Raw genomic sequence first — 13223 nt, 5'->3', positions numbered from 1 at the left:
TTTACTTGGAGCCATGAACTCTCAGGTCTCTGGTGTAAGAGAGAAATGTAAGAAAAATGCATTCAACTCAAAGCAAGAAAACCTGCACCTGCCACCCCCTCCCATCTGCCAACCCATGCCATGGTTGTCTAACTGCATGGGAACCAGGGATGGGCTTTAGGGGGCGATCAGTGATGGGTGGGGGGGAATTCTTTCTGAAATGTCCTTCTATTTGTAACACTGTCACACTCAAGCTTCCCACTCACTACCTTTTTCCTTTCTTCTGAACAGTATCTTGCTCCCTGTTATGCTTAATTTTATGTGTTGTCTAGACCATAATGCCCAGATAGCTGGTCAAACGTTATTCAAGACGTTTTGTGAAGGTGCGGGTATTTTTTTAGATGACATTAATGTTTAAATCAGTAGACTTTGAGTAAAACAAATTGCTCTTCATAGTTTGGGTGGGCCTGATCTAATCAGTAGAAGGCCTTCATAAAACAAAGATGGACCTCCTCCTCTAGCAAGAAGGAATTCTGCCAGGAGACTGCCTTTGGACTTGAACTGCCTTCCCTGCCTCTCTACCTTGCCAGCCTACTCTGCAGATTTTAAACTTGCCAAGCCTCCATACTCACATAGGGGGACTGCCACATCCTTTAAATATATATATCTCTCTCCCTCTCTTGCTCAGTATATGTGATTTATCGGTAAACATATATCATATATATATGGAGACAGAGAGAGGGAGAGAGCATATACGCCATTGAATATTATATAACATATATCATTATAAATTATACACTTCATATATTATATATGTACACATTACACATCATTATATATTATATAATATATATTATATACTTTTATATATTAACATCCTGTTGAATTTGTTGATTTTGTTTCTCTGGAAATCCCTGACTAATACACCTCCAAAACTACTTACTTTCCATTGTAAATTATCCCTTATTATCTGTACTTGCACGAAATTTCAAGTCATCAGATGATTAAGAAGATAAAAATAAAAAGCCTACGTGGGGAACCTGGGTGGTGCAGGTGGTTGAGCGTCTGACTCTTGGTTTCAGCTCAGGTCATGATCTCAGGGTCATGGGATCGACCCCCACATTGGGCTCCCTGCTCAGCATGGAGTCTGCTTGGGACCCTCTTTCTCTCCCTCTTTTCCTGCTCCTCCCCACTCCCTCTCTCAAAATAAATAAATAAATCTTTTTTTTTTCAAAGATTTTATTTATTTGATAGACAGAGAGAGGCAGGCAGAGAGAGAGAGGGGGAAGCAGGCTCCCTGCTGAGCAGAGAGCCCGATGCAGGGCTCGATCCTAGGACTCTGGGATCATGACCTGAGCCGAAGGCAGAGGCTTTAACCCATTGAGGCACCCAGGTGCCCCTAAACGAATAAATCTTTTTAAAAAAATAAAAAAACCCACAAAATAAAGCAACTGAGGAAGAATAACATCTATGTATTGATCAAAGCCATCATAGTGGGTATATGTGTTTTTAAATGCAACTTTAAGTCAAACAAGTGGTATTAATTTTGTATCCGCTTTGTGGCTACCTTTTCAATCTGTAACAACTCATTAGGATATTAAGAGGCACCTGGTTGGATCAGTTGGGAGGGTGTGTGACTCTTGATCTCAGGGTCATTAGTCCAAGCCCCACACTGGGTGTGGAATCTACTTTAAAAATAAATATTTTTTTTAAAGGATAGTAAATTACCTTCTTCCCTAATCATTACAGGAGACAGGTACAAGACCTGGGTTCACGCCATGAACTTGTAATAGGACTTAGCCTTTCTGGGTTCCATCCCAGTTCCACTACTCACTCACAGTGTGACCCTGGGCAAGTTACCTCTCTGTGCCTTTTTTTCCCCCATCCAAAAATGAGGATAACGTAGTACCCTCTCCCTGAGGTTTTTGTGAGGATTAAATGAAATAATACATGTAAAACACACACAAACGATCTAGCACAGAATTTTTCAAAGAGTAGGTTTTCCCCTATTTGTGAAATAAATCTAGTGGGTCTCACAGCCATCATTTTAAAAAAATCATAAATCCACTAATGTAGAAAAGAATGATTGGAAGGTAAGTATTGTCTCACCAAACTTTCGTTCTGGATACACATGTGCTTGCATACACGTGTGCACTCATACACGCAAATACACCAAGTGATAGTCTATAGATTTATTTCTTACAGGGGGTCACAGTCAAACACAGGTAGGAAAAGCCAGACTCCCACCATATAATAAGTGCTCAATAGCCTTCGGTAGCATCATCATTATTATCTCATTTGGAAAGATAATATAACTTTCTTTATTAGCGTAAGAAAACAGGGTTGCTCACCCTTGTATCACCTCTGCCACTCATTTGCTGCCGTGCTGTTTAAGAGTCACCCCACCTCCCTAAATCCACTTGCCAACTCTCTCTCCTCAAAGGCCTCGGCGGTCATTTAAATATTTTCTGACTCACAGTGCTGGCCAAGGATTAGTGAGGCCCTGCCCAGCCCAGAACATATGAAATGCGAGTGATCTGTTGAGAAAACTACTTGAGTTTGCAAGACTGCACAGGGTTTTTGTAAAATTAAAGCCACACTGGGGCGAAGCCGTCCCCTGCACCCCCCTGGGAGGTGTGTCATGGGAAGAGGTTACACAAGGGCAGCTGAGCCGCATCTTCAGAGACTAGAACTTCAGCTCCGTAACATGCTTCCTTGTTCTGGGTCTGGGTTGTATCACTGTGTTTTTCCCCTAACTTTCCATGTGCACAGGCATGCACCCACACCCCAAACTAAAGAATGGAAGTAAAATCCCCATGAACAGCTTGATCTAACAGATTGGGTAAAGGGAACCTGCTAAACCACAGGAACTTGGGTTTTGAAGATCTCAAAATAATTTCCATTGCCTATCATGTTCTTCCCCTCCAGAAACAAACTAAAAATCTCCACAAATTAATACTTTTTTTAATTCCTTTTTTTTTTTTAAACTGTGTTTTGTTTTGTTTTTGGAACAACAGCTCCCCTCTCTCACACACAGTAGCACCATTTTGTTTAAAATGGTGGTTTTGTTTAAAATGGTGTTTAAAACGCTGAGGTGGAGTGGGTTAGCATTTCCCAGTGTAGTTCCCTGGGCTGTTCCTTCAGTTTGGAAAAGCAGACTCTTGTTGGCACACACGTAGGCGCTTCACTTTTTACTTCTTCTTCTGTAAGAACACAATTGTGGACTTGTGCCAAAGCATGACATCTGGAATGCATAAGTGCAGGTAGAGGTGTAAACTAATCTTCTATTATGTGATAGTATTCCTTTCTTATTTTTATTCCATTCTTTAAACCAAGATGCCAGTTTGGCAGGGAGGAGGCAAAAACTGCTTTAGCAGAACCCTTCCCTTAAATGAAATCCTAGCTCTGCTCAATAGATGAAACAAGTGAAAATGCAGCCTCACTCTGATATCCTCCAGCACTCCCTGGTGCCTCCAGGGCTGGGGGGCTGGGGTGGGGGGAAGGGGCGGGGAGTGCCAGTTCTCACCAGGATGCTGGTGAGGCAGGGAAGTATGGGAAGATCTTTAGGGCTCACCATCACGCCCTCAGATAAATGGAAGCCAGGTCTGCCATTAGTTCAGTCTGTGCTAAAGGCATTCCCATTTCACACGTTCAAGAGTTAAATGTTTTATCCAAGGTCTCCAGACTTAGATTAGACACGACGCTATACTTGTCACTTTCTTCAACAAGGAAAAGAGACGCTGATGTCCCCGGGTTTTGTCTCTGCAATCGGAAGGCCCCTATTAAAATCTTTTTTTGCAATAACTTGACAAGCTGATCCTAAAATTCATATGGGGACCCAGAACAGCCAAAACAATCATGAAAAGGGACAAAGTTAGAAGACACACTTCTTGATTTCAAAAGTTACTGCAAAGCCTGGGTGACTCCGTTGATTAAGCGTCTGCCTTCAGCTCAGGTCATGATCCCAGGGTCCTGGGATCAAGTCCCACATGGGACTCCCTGCTCAGTGGGGAGCCTGATTCTCCCTCTCCCTCTTCCCCTCCTCCTCTGCTTGCTCTCTCTCACACTCTATCTCAAATAAATAAATAAAATCTTTAAAAACAATAATAAATAAAAATTTAAAAACAAATCAATAATAAAAAGGCAACCCAATTTTTTTTTAAGATTGTATTTATTTATTTGACAGAGAGAGAGACGGCACAAACGGGGAGCAGGAGAAGCAGGTTCCCTACTGAGCGGGGACCCAATGCTCGATCCCAGGACCCCAGGGATCACAACCTGAGCCGAAGGTACATGCTTAACCGCTTAACCAGGCGCCCCAACAACCCAATTTTTTAAAAATTGGTGAAATATCTGAAAAGACACTTCTCCAAAGAAGATATACAAATGGCCAATAAACACATGGGAAGATATTCAACCAACACAATATTAAAGAAGAGCAAAGTTGGAGGACTGCCGCTACCAGACTTCAGGACTTATTACAAAGCTACAATAATCAAGACAGTGTGGTATTAGCAAAAAAACAGACAAACAGATCAATGGAAAAAACAGAGAGCCCAGAAATGGACCCACATATATTCAGGCAACTGATCTCTGACAAAGGAGCAAAGGCAAAACAATGGAGCAAAGATAATCTTTTCAACAAATGGTTGAAAACTGGACATCCACATGCAAAAAAAATGAATCTAAACACAGACTTCTCACTCTTCACAAAAATTAACTCAAAATGGATCTGAGACATAAATATGAAATGCAAAACTATAAAATCCTTAGAAGATAACATAGGGAAAAACCTAGAAAACCTTGGGTATGGTGATGCCTTTTTAGATATAACACCAAAAACACAATGTCTGAAAGAAATAATTGATAAGCTGGATTTCACAAAAATTGAAAACTTCTGCTCTGCAATAGATAATTCCAAGAGAATTAGAAGACAAACCACAGACTAGAAAAAAATATTTGCAAAAGATACATTTGATAAAGAACTGTTACCCAAAACATGCCAACAGCTCTTAAAACTCAACAATAAGAAAACAAACAACCTGAATTGGAAATAGGAAAGACCTTAACAGACACCTTACCAGAGAAGATATATGGATGACAAGTAAACACGTGAAAAGAGTCTCCACATATGTCATCAGGGAAATGCAAATTAAAGCAACAGGATACCAGCCCAAGCCTATTAGAATGGCCTAAATCCACAACACTGACAATACCAAATGCTAGCAAAGGATGTAAAGTAACAGTAACTCTCTCATTTGTTGGTGGTGGGAATGCAAAATGGTCCAGCCATTTTGGAAGACACTTTGGCAGGTTTCTTACTAAACCAAACATACTCTTACCACACATACCAGCAGTCACACTCCTTGGTATTTACCCTAAGTAGCTGAAAACTTATGTCCACACAAAAACCTGCACGTGGTTGTTTATAGCAGCTTTATTCACAAGCGCCAAAACTTACAAGCAACGAAAATGTTCTTTAGTAGGTGAACGGATAAACTGTGATACATCCAGACAATGAAATACTACTCAGAACCAAAAAGAAATGAGCTATCAAACTATGAAAAGACACTGAGGAACTTCAAATGCATGTTACTAAGTGAAAGAAACCAATTGCTACGTACCGTATGATCCTAACTATGTGACATTTTGGAAAAGGCAAAACTATGGAGACAGTAAAAAGGTCAGCGTTTGTGCGGGCAGGAAGGTGGAGATGAAGAGGTAGAGACAGAGGAGTCTTAGGGCAGTGAAAATGCTCTATATGATATTATAGTTGTGTGTAGAATTATCATTATTCATTCATTCAAACCCACTGAGGGCACAACACCAAGAGTGAGCCCTCAGGTAAACTATGGGCCTTGGGGCGCCTGGGTGGCTCAGTGGGTTGGGCCTCTGCCTTTGGCTCAGGTCATGGTCCCAGGGTCCTAGGATCAAGCCCCGTTCTGGGCTCTCTGCTCGGCGGGGACCCTGCTTCCTCCTCTCTCTCTGCCTGCCTCTCTGCCTATTTGTGATCTCTCTCTGTCAAATAAATAAATAAAATCTTAAAAAAAAAATAGGGGCTTCATATGATCATGATGTGTCCATGTAGGCTCATCCCTGGTATCAAATACACCATTCTGGTGAGTGATATTGATAATGGGGGAGGCTGTGCATGTGTGGGAGCAGGAAATATAAAGGAAATCTCTGTACTTTCCTCTCAATTTCATTATTAAAAGAAAAACTAAAACTGCACGAAAAAAATTAAGTTAAAAAAAAAAAAAAAGATGTTCAACACCACTAGCCACAGGGAAGTGAAAATCAAAACCATGATGAGATACCACTTCACACGCCCTAGGATGGCAATAATTAAAAAAAGATGGGCAGTAACAAGCATTGGTGAGGATGTGGAGTCATTGAAACCCTCAAGCACTACTGGTGGGATTGCAAAATGGCACTGCCCCTTTGGAAAACAGTATGGCAGTTCTCCAAAATATCAAACAGCAAGTCACCATATAACCCGCAATCCCACTGCAGGTACATACCCGAGAGAACTGAAAATACACGTCCACACAAACTTGTACTCTCCTCCCTTGGGGGAGGTGAGGGTATAGAAAGAGGGGAGATGTGTATAGACAGAGAAAGCATTCTTGGACATATGGCCAAATGAGGAAAAATTCACAAAATGAGCCCAATAGAGGTACCTGGGTGGCTCAGTTGGTTTGGCGTCTGACTCTCAGTTTTGGCTCAGGTCATGATCTCAGGGTCATGAGATCGAACCCTGTGTGGGACTCCACATTCAGTGCAGAGTCTGCTGGAGATGACCTCCCTCTCCCTCCACCCTGGTCCTCCTCCTTCTCTCTTTCTCTTTAAAATAAACAAACAAAATCTTTTAAAAATTTTTTTAAATGAGCCCATTCTGCCGGTTTTTAAAGACATTCACAGGTACACACACCTGTACATCAAAACAATGGAGAAATACCCAATCAGCTGATCATAAATGTGCTCTCTGGAAGCAAGCCAGGGGTGCGGGAGGTGGAACTTTACTTTTTACTCCACAATTTCTGATTTGTTTACTTTCACGTACATGAAGAATACAAGCAGGAGCATTTCTTTTTCTAGGCAAAAGGGAAGGAAAGAGGAAGAGGCCCCTGGAGTTGAGGAGTGTGGGAGGTTCTGCAAGGAGTGAAAGAGTATTCCAAGTAGTAGGAACAGCAGGGGCAGAGCTGCGAAGGTGGAAATACCCTCTGGGGCATTTGAGGGGCTGTTGGGTTCAATCGCATTGGAGGGTCCAGCAGGTGACCTGGGGTGGGGTGTGGGGAAGATGACCGAGAACAGTCCACTGAAGCGGCCAGGTTCCGAAGGCCACAGGTACATGGGAGGCCCCCCTGTAGCAGGGGAGGCCTGGGAGAGACCATGGGGACAGGAGGGAGGACCATTTGGGCGTGACCAAATCTCACACCATTTCACACCTGGCAACTGTCTCACAACAAACATGCCCTCGGCTCCATTATCCAGATTTGGCTCCAAATACAATCGTCTCCAAAAAGCATAGCACCCACCTCTGATGAAGTCTCCAAATCCGAATGAAGAACTCCTGGTGTGTTTGAGCAAACTTTCGTGAGCACAGTGCCATGACGGAGTGACCTGTGTCTGCTTTAGGTCACCAGGGAATGACCACAGCCCTTCCTGAACAGGGGCTGTGACAGGATACGCTCTCTGTGCATTAATCTCCAGGGCAAACCCATCAGGTCCAGTCAAGCACTGTCCCCATGCACAGATATGGAAACTGAGGCTTGGAGAGGTCAGGCACTTTGCCCAAGGTCACTCCACTAGTAACTCAATGCTGGAGCTGAGCCTGGAACCAGGACGCCTCCCACCTCCAGACATATCAATGTGCCTTAAAACCAGCCACCACACTAGATCACCACCCCAGCTTCCAGGAAAACGTTAAGCTCAGAATTAAAGATGGATTCAGGGCTCGGGGTTCTATCCACAGGAGCAGCAAATCCTGATCCATAAGTTATAAAGTGGAGGTCGGGTGTCGGGACGAATAACTAACTTGCGCTGTTAAATAACTAGTTCAGTCTTGAGCTAGATGAGCGAGGCAAGGCACCAACCAGCCTGCTTTGTCCTTCAACTCTGGCCAAGGTCTCCAGCCTCTCTCCTTGGGGCATTCGGTTTTGACTTGGGCCCCATGTCCAGCTCTGCCCTGAGTCACGGGTCTACCTCGGAAAAGTCAGGAGTCACCTGGGGAAAGAAAGCAATGGCTTCCTCCCGCCTTGTTGTTCTGTGGCCACCAGAGACCCTGGAGCATCCCTTAACCCCCCAGCAAATCCTCACCGTGCCAGGGACTGAGCAGTTGGTAGGAACCAGCCTCTGCCCTCCCAGAGCTGACATTCCGCAGGGGCTGTACACCAAAGCAAGGTCTGTAGGAGAGATTTAAATGCACCCGGCTCTCTTGACATCACTGAATCAATCTTCTGGGAAGATCCCCCTCCCCTCCACCTCCTCTGATACAACTGAACAGAGCTCCAGAAAGACACAGTTGGCAAATTATTCACCACTTCCCACCTCACTTTTCTCAGTCAGGAAGATGGGGATACTGAGAAGACCTGTACCATAGGAAGGTTCTAGATGATAAATGAGGATGCCAGGCCGGAGCCCAGTAGCACAAGGCGCAGCCATTCAGAAGAACTGGCATTTATTGAAGACGGCTAAGACAGTTACTTTTCCACAGAATACACCAATACAAGGGTACACATGCACACATGCATGCACATGCACACACACAGGCATGCACACACACACACACACACACACACACACTGCTATAACTGATGAGAATCTGAGCTCATTTGAGAGCTGGTAACTCTTCAACTGGACCTTTGCACATGCTATTCTCTCTCCCTTCCATCCCACCCCACCCTCTAATAGAAGGGACTTGTAGCCATCCCTTTCTTTTCTTAGATGTCACTTTTTCCAAGAAGTCTCCCTGTCATTACCTCCTTTATGCTTTGCTAAGTAACGTCCAATGATCAACCAATCAACCACTCAGTGGAGAGAATGGGAAGCGGGCATCTCCTGGTCCATGATCCTACACATTCATCACTTCATTTTTTTTTCCATCAAAGCTTCACTAAGTAACTACTTTCCCTCTAGGTGGTTCCCTCTAGGTGATGAGGTGCTTATGACCAAATTACACAAAAGAGGAGGGGGCCCATGGCTAGGGCAGGTGAGGGGAAGCAAATCTTACTACGTGCAGGGTTATACTTCCAGCAGTACCCCTGAGGCTCATGCTCATTGCCCAGGTGGCAATTTCAGGAAACATCATCACTCCAGGTCCCTCCAGAAAGGAAGGCATAAGCCTTCTAGACAAACATGAGAGCCCGCAGTGCCGAGAGCTTACTCCAGCCATGAGTTAGGATCTGGGGAGGAGGTGAGGAAGGTTCTGCCCACACTGCCTCATTTCCCCTACCCCTTCCCCCATGAGAGAGACCATGTCCAGGGCTCAAGAGCCAACTGGTCAAACCAGGAATTCAACCACAACCTTGGGTCCACATGTGTGGAACTGTCCTCCCCAGATATCCACCTCCCTCATTACTCTAGGTTTCTGCGGGAATGCTGCTTTCTCAGAGAAACCATCCCTGACCTAACCCAATGCTGCCTACAGGGCAGTCTCTCTGGATCCCCTTCCCCAGCTTCATCGCCTTCTTTCCACTGACCATACTCTCTGATATCATACATGTTGAGCTCTACATGTCGACTGTCCATCTCCGCCACTGGGACGTAAACCCCACAAGGGAGGGACCCTGCCGGCCTTCTTGACTGCTCTGTGGCCGCTGTCAGAGCCCTCCCTCCAGAAGTGACTCTTGACTAAATGGAGTAAATGAGCTAAGAGGCTAACGCACCCGTGCAGCTAGGACTCCAAATAACTAGTCTTCCTTTTTTTTTTTTTTTAAAGAAAAAGTATACGCATTTTCATAACTGAATGAGCAGTGGTCACTAAAGTGAAGAAGAAGGCAAAACTCCTCTTCAAACCTCTCCGGAGCAGACCCCACTCCACCCACCACACCGGTGATCTCCCACAGAGCAACGCAAACTGACTCAGTTCATCAGAATCATGTATAAAAGCATTTCATTTTCACTCATTTCAACCTGCTCAGCCTGTGCAAAGTGATCTGAATCAGACAATATTTGTACAAACCATTAAGATAATGCACCCAAGGATGAATTTTTTTTTTTTTTTAAATATATCCAGGGCCAGGGCACCTGGCTGGCTCAGTCAGTACAGCATGTGACTCTTCATCTCAGGGCTTTGAGTTTGAGCCCCATGGTGACCACAGAGCTTACTTAAGGAGAAAAGAAAGTTCTTCAGCTCACCCCACTTCACTCAGAGGCTGCTCATTCATTCTGTCACTAAGGAACATTTATTGAGCATCTACTGTATGCAAGGGGCCAGAGTTCAGTGGTAAAGAGGGCAGCACCTCTACCTTCTTGAAGTCTACATTCTCCTGGGTGGATGCAGACAATAAACCCATAAATAGAAACATGAGTATGACCACTTCAGGGAAGCTGCATGAATAAAATACAACAGGAGAATTGGAAAGGTACCGATAAGGGGGACAGACTGCTTTGGACAGAGTGGTCAGAAGAATCTTCTCCACAGAAGACACATCCAAGCTAAAGGGAAAGATCATGCCAGACTTGAGAAGAAGCAGCAGGAGAGTGTGCTCAGCAGAAGGAAGAGCATTTGCAAAGACTCTGAGGAGTCTCCTCAGACAATGTGAGTTCAAATTTTCATGAACCACATCCCTTCCTAATGGCCCCACCGCAGGCCAACAGTCCCTCCTCCCTCAGCCTGCCTTCTCCTTTCCTCAGTTGACTTCTTTATCAGATTTTCTCAAGTTAAGGCAGACATGAATTTTCCAGTGGAAGGTATACCCTGAGCAGGGGCACAAAGCATCATGTGTACACTTCCGCCTCTGGGAGACAGAGGTCATGGTGACAACTTGGGTCTGCTCCTGTACAAGCGGTAAGAATCTCCCCACCAGCAATTCAGAGTCCCCTTTTATGGGGCGCAGGCCCTTTGCAGAATATGATGAAAAGGGAACTCTCTGGAAAAATATACACCTGTGCTCCAAGCAGATCTCATCCACATTTCCAATCTCATATACATTTCAGGAGATTCCTGGAGTCTCCTAAATCAGAACTCCTGTCTGTGGGCCTAACACAAAAAGAAAGAAGCTGAACTGGGGCAGGCTCCACTGATGGAGGGGAGGGGACAAGATCAGGTCTTCAGGCCCCTAACTACACTCCCACACTCACAGAGATCAGACCAGGGTGTCAGCCTACCGGGGGGCCCAAAGCTTGAAGGAAATCAAGTGGAGCCTTATCCACTCCCCCTCAGTGAGGCAAATATCCAGTCACACCCTGAGCTTCCAGAGAAGGTTTGAGACCCCATTTCCCACCAGTGTCCTTGACAAAGGTCATCTCCAATCTCATATTCTGAGATTCTGCTTAACCATAGGAAACGTTACCGCAAAGCCCAAGTGTTTCATTGCCGAAGGGGACACCACTGTGTGAATAATTCAGGTTCTTAGAAAAGGAAGGAGCAAGAGCCTGCCCATACCCACCTCACTGGGGAGCTAGGCATGCGGATGCCCTGTTAGATGTCAGCCATAATAATAACAAGAACAACTACATAAGTAGAATTTACCATGTATCAGGCACTTTAAGAACTTGAACCTTATGCGACCCTTTAAGATTTGTACTATTGTCACCCCCATTGTACAGATGAGAAAACTGAAGCATAGATGGGTGAAGTAACTTGCCTGAGACTATACAGCTAAGCCAAATTCATAGAAAAGCTCTCCTCTTCCACACCCCAACCAAAGAAGAAAGTAGTTATACCTTGTGCTGTGCATGAAATGCTTTAACATAAGTTTCTGCCGGTGCATCCAGGACAACTACTGCCTGGCAGGTCTCACACCTCTGCCCAGTGCTGGAAGCAAGCCTGGTTCAGGCATTAAATGGAGAAAGAGTCCTCTAGGAAAAAGTCGCTCTGTTTCAAAAACGCTCAAGTCCCTGAGGAGGCTGAGAGCGCAAGTGCCGCGCTCCTTCGTGGCAAAGCCCAAAGGAACCCATTCCCCCCGCCCCCGCCACGCTCGGTCCACTTCCACACTCAGAAAATGCTCACCGGTCTCTGGCTATGAGGCACCGAGATTCACCCTAACCCCCTGGTGTCCGCCTCCCTCGCCTCTACCTCAAGACCTTCTGGCTGCGCAATTTAAAAAGATGCAGCCGCCAACTCAAGGGCCCCGGGCGGGCCCGGAACCACGGCCGCCGCCCTGCGCGCTCAAAGCCCGGTTCCAGGCAGCGAAGTGACCGGCAGCCCCGCGAGCCACCACCAGCAGCGCCCAACCAACGCTGACCTGTGGGCGCCCCACCAAGGCTGGGGAAGACTCCGAGGGAGAGGACAGGTGGCGCCTCCCTCCCCGGAAGTCGTTCCGGGAACTTTCGCTTAAAAGCTCCCAGGGACCAAAGTCAGGGTCTTCGGCGCCAGCGGCGGCCGGTCCGGGATGGTGGTGGCACTGCCCACCTGCGTCGCGCCGAGGCGCCCAAGCGCGCTCCGAGTGCCGGGAGCTGGAGAGCTCGCAGAGCCCGCTTTGGCACCGAGACCCGCAGGGGCGACCCGGCGGTGGGGGCAGGGGTCCAGCTCGGGGTAAGGAGTTCAAGACGGGGAGAATCCAGCCCCGGGAAGCGGCGGGCCCCAGGGCATCTAGCTGGGGCGTCCAGCCGGGGAGGGTCTAGTGGGGGGGGCGGGGTTCCCGGCCGGCCTCCCGCACTCACCTCCGCGGCGCTCAGCGCTGCCTCGGCCCGGCGGGGCTGGAGAGCGCACCGCGGCGACCGCTGTGGTGGCGGCTGCTGCGGGGGCGGCTCCCCCGGGCGAGGCGGGGCCGGGGGCGGGGCGGGGGCGGCGGGGGCGGGGCGGCCGCGCCGGCCACGTGGGCGTGAGGCGGGCGGGGGACCCCCGCCGGCGCGCGAGCCGGGTGGCGCGAGACCCGGACGCAGTCACGCCCGGCCGCAGCTCGGCACTCCCCCCTCCGCACGCCCCGTCGGGGTCCCTGGGAAGACTAGGGAGGCAGAGGGAGGAGAGGAGCCCGGCCTCCGGGCCGCACTTTTACCTAATCCAGACTCTGGCTGGAGAATTTACCCGGTCGGGGATGGGGTGCGCAGCCCGGCTCCCGCTCTCGCGGCGGCGAAGG

The 13223-nt window shown here is 47.2% G+C and overlaps 1 protein-coding gene across 1 annotated transcript in view; it reads right to left on the bottom strand.

The window, feature by feature from the left end:
* The window catches only part of ARHGEF3 (Rho guanine nucleotide exchange factor 3), a 315292-nt gene extending 302426 nt beyond the window's left edge, over window positions 1-12866 (bottom strand). The window contains exon 1 of the mRNA XM_080807093.1: window positions 12808-12866. The gene's annotated coding sequence lies outside the window, so the exon portion shown is untranslated. The remainder of the gene's footprint in view (window positions 1-12807) is intronic.
* Between the last annotated feature and the right edge of the window lie 357 nt (window positions 12867-13223).

The sequence above is a fragment of the Martes martes genome (assembly GCF_963455335.1).
Source record: "Martes martes genome assembly, chromosome: 1".
NCBI classification, from domain to species: domain Eukaryota; kingdom Metazoa; phylum Chordata; class Mammalia; order Carnivora; family Mustelidae; genus Martes; species Martes martes.
Note: the sequence above shows the minus strand (reverse complement) of the source record. Positions and strands in the feature narration are given on the sequence as shown.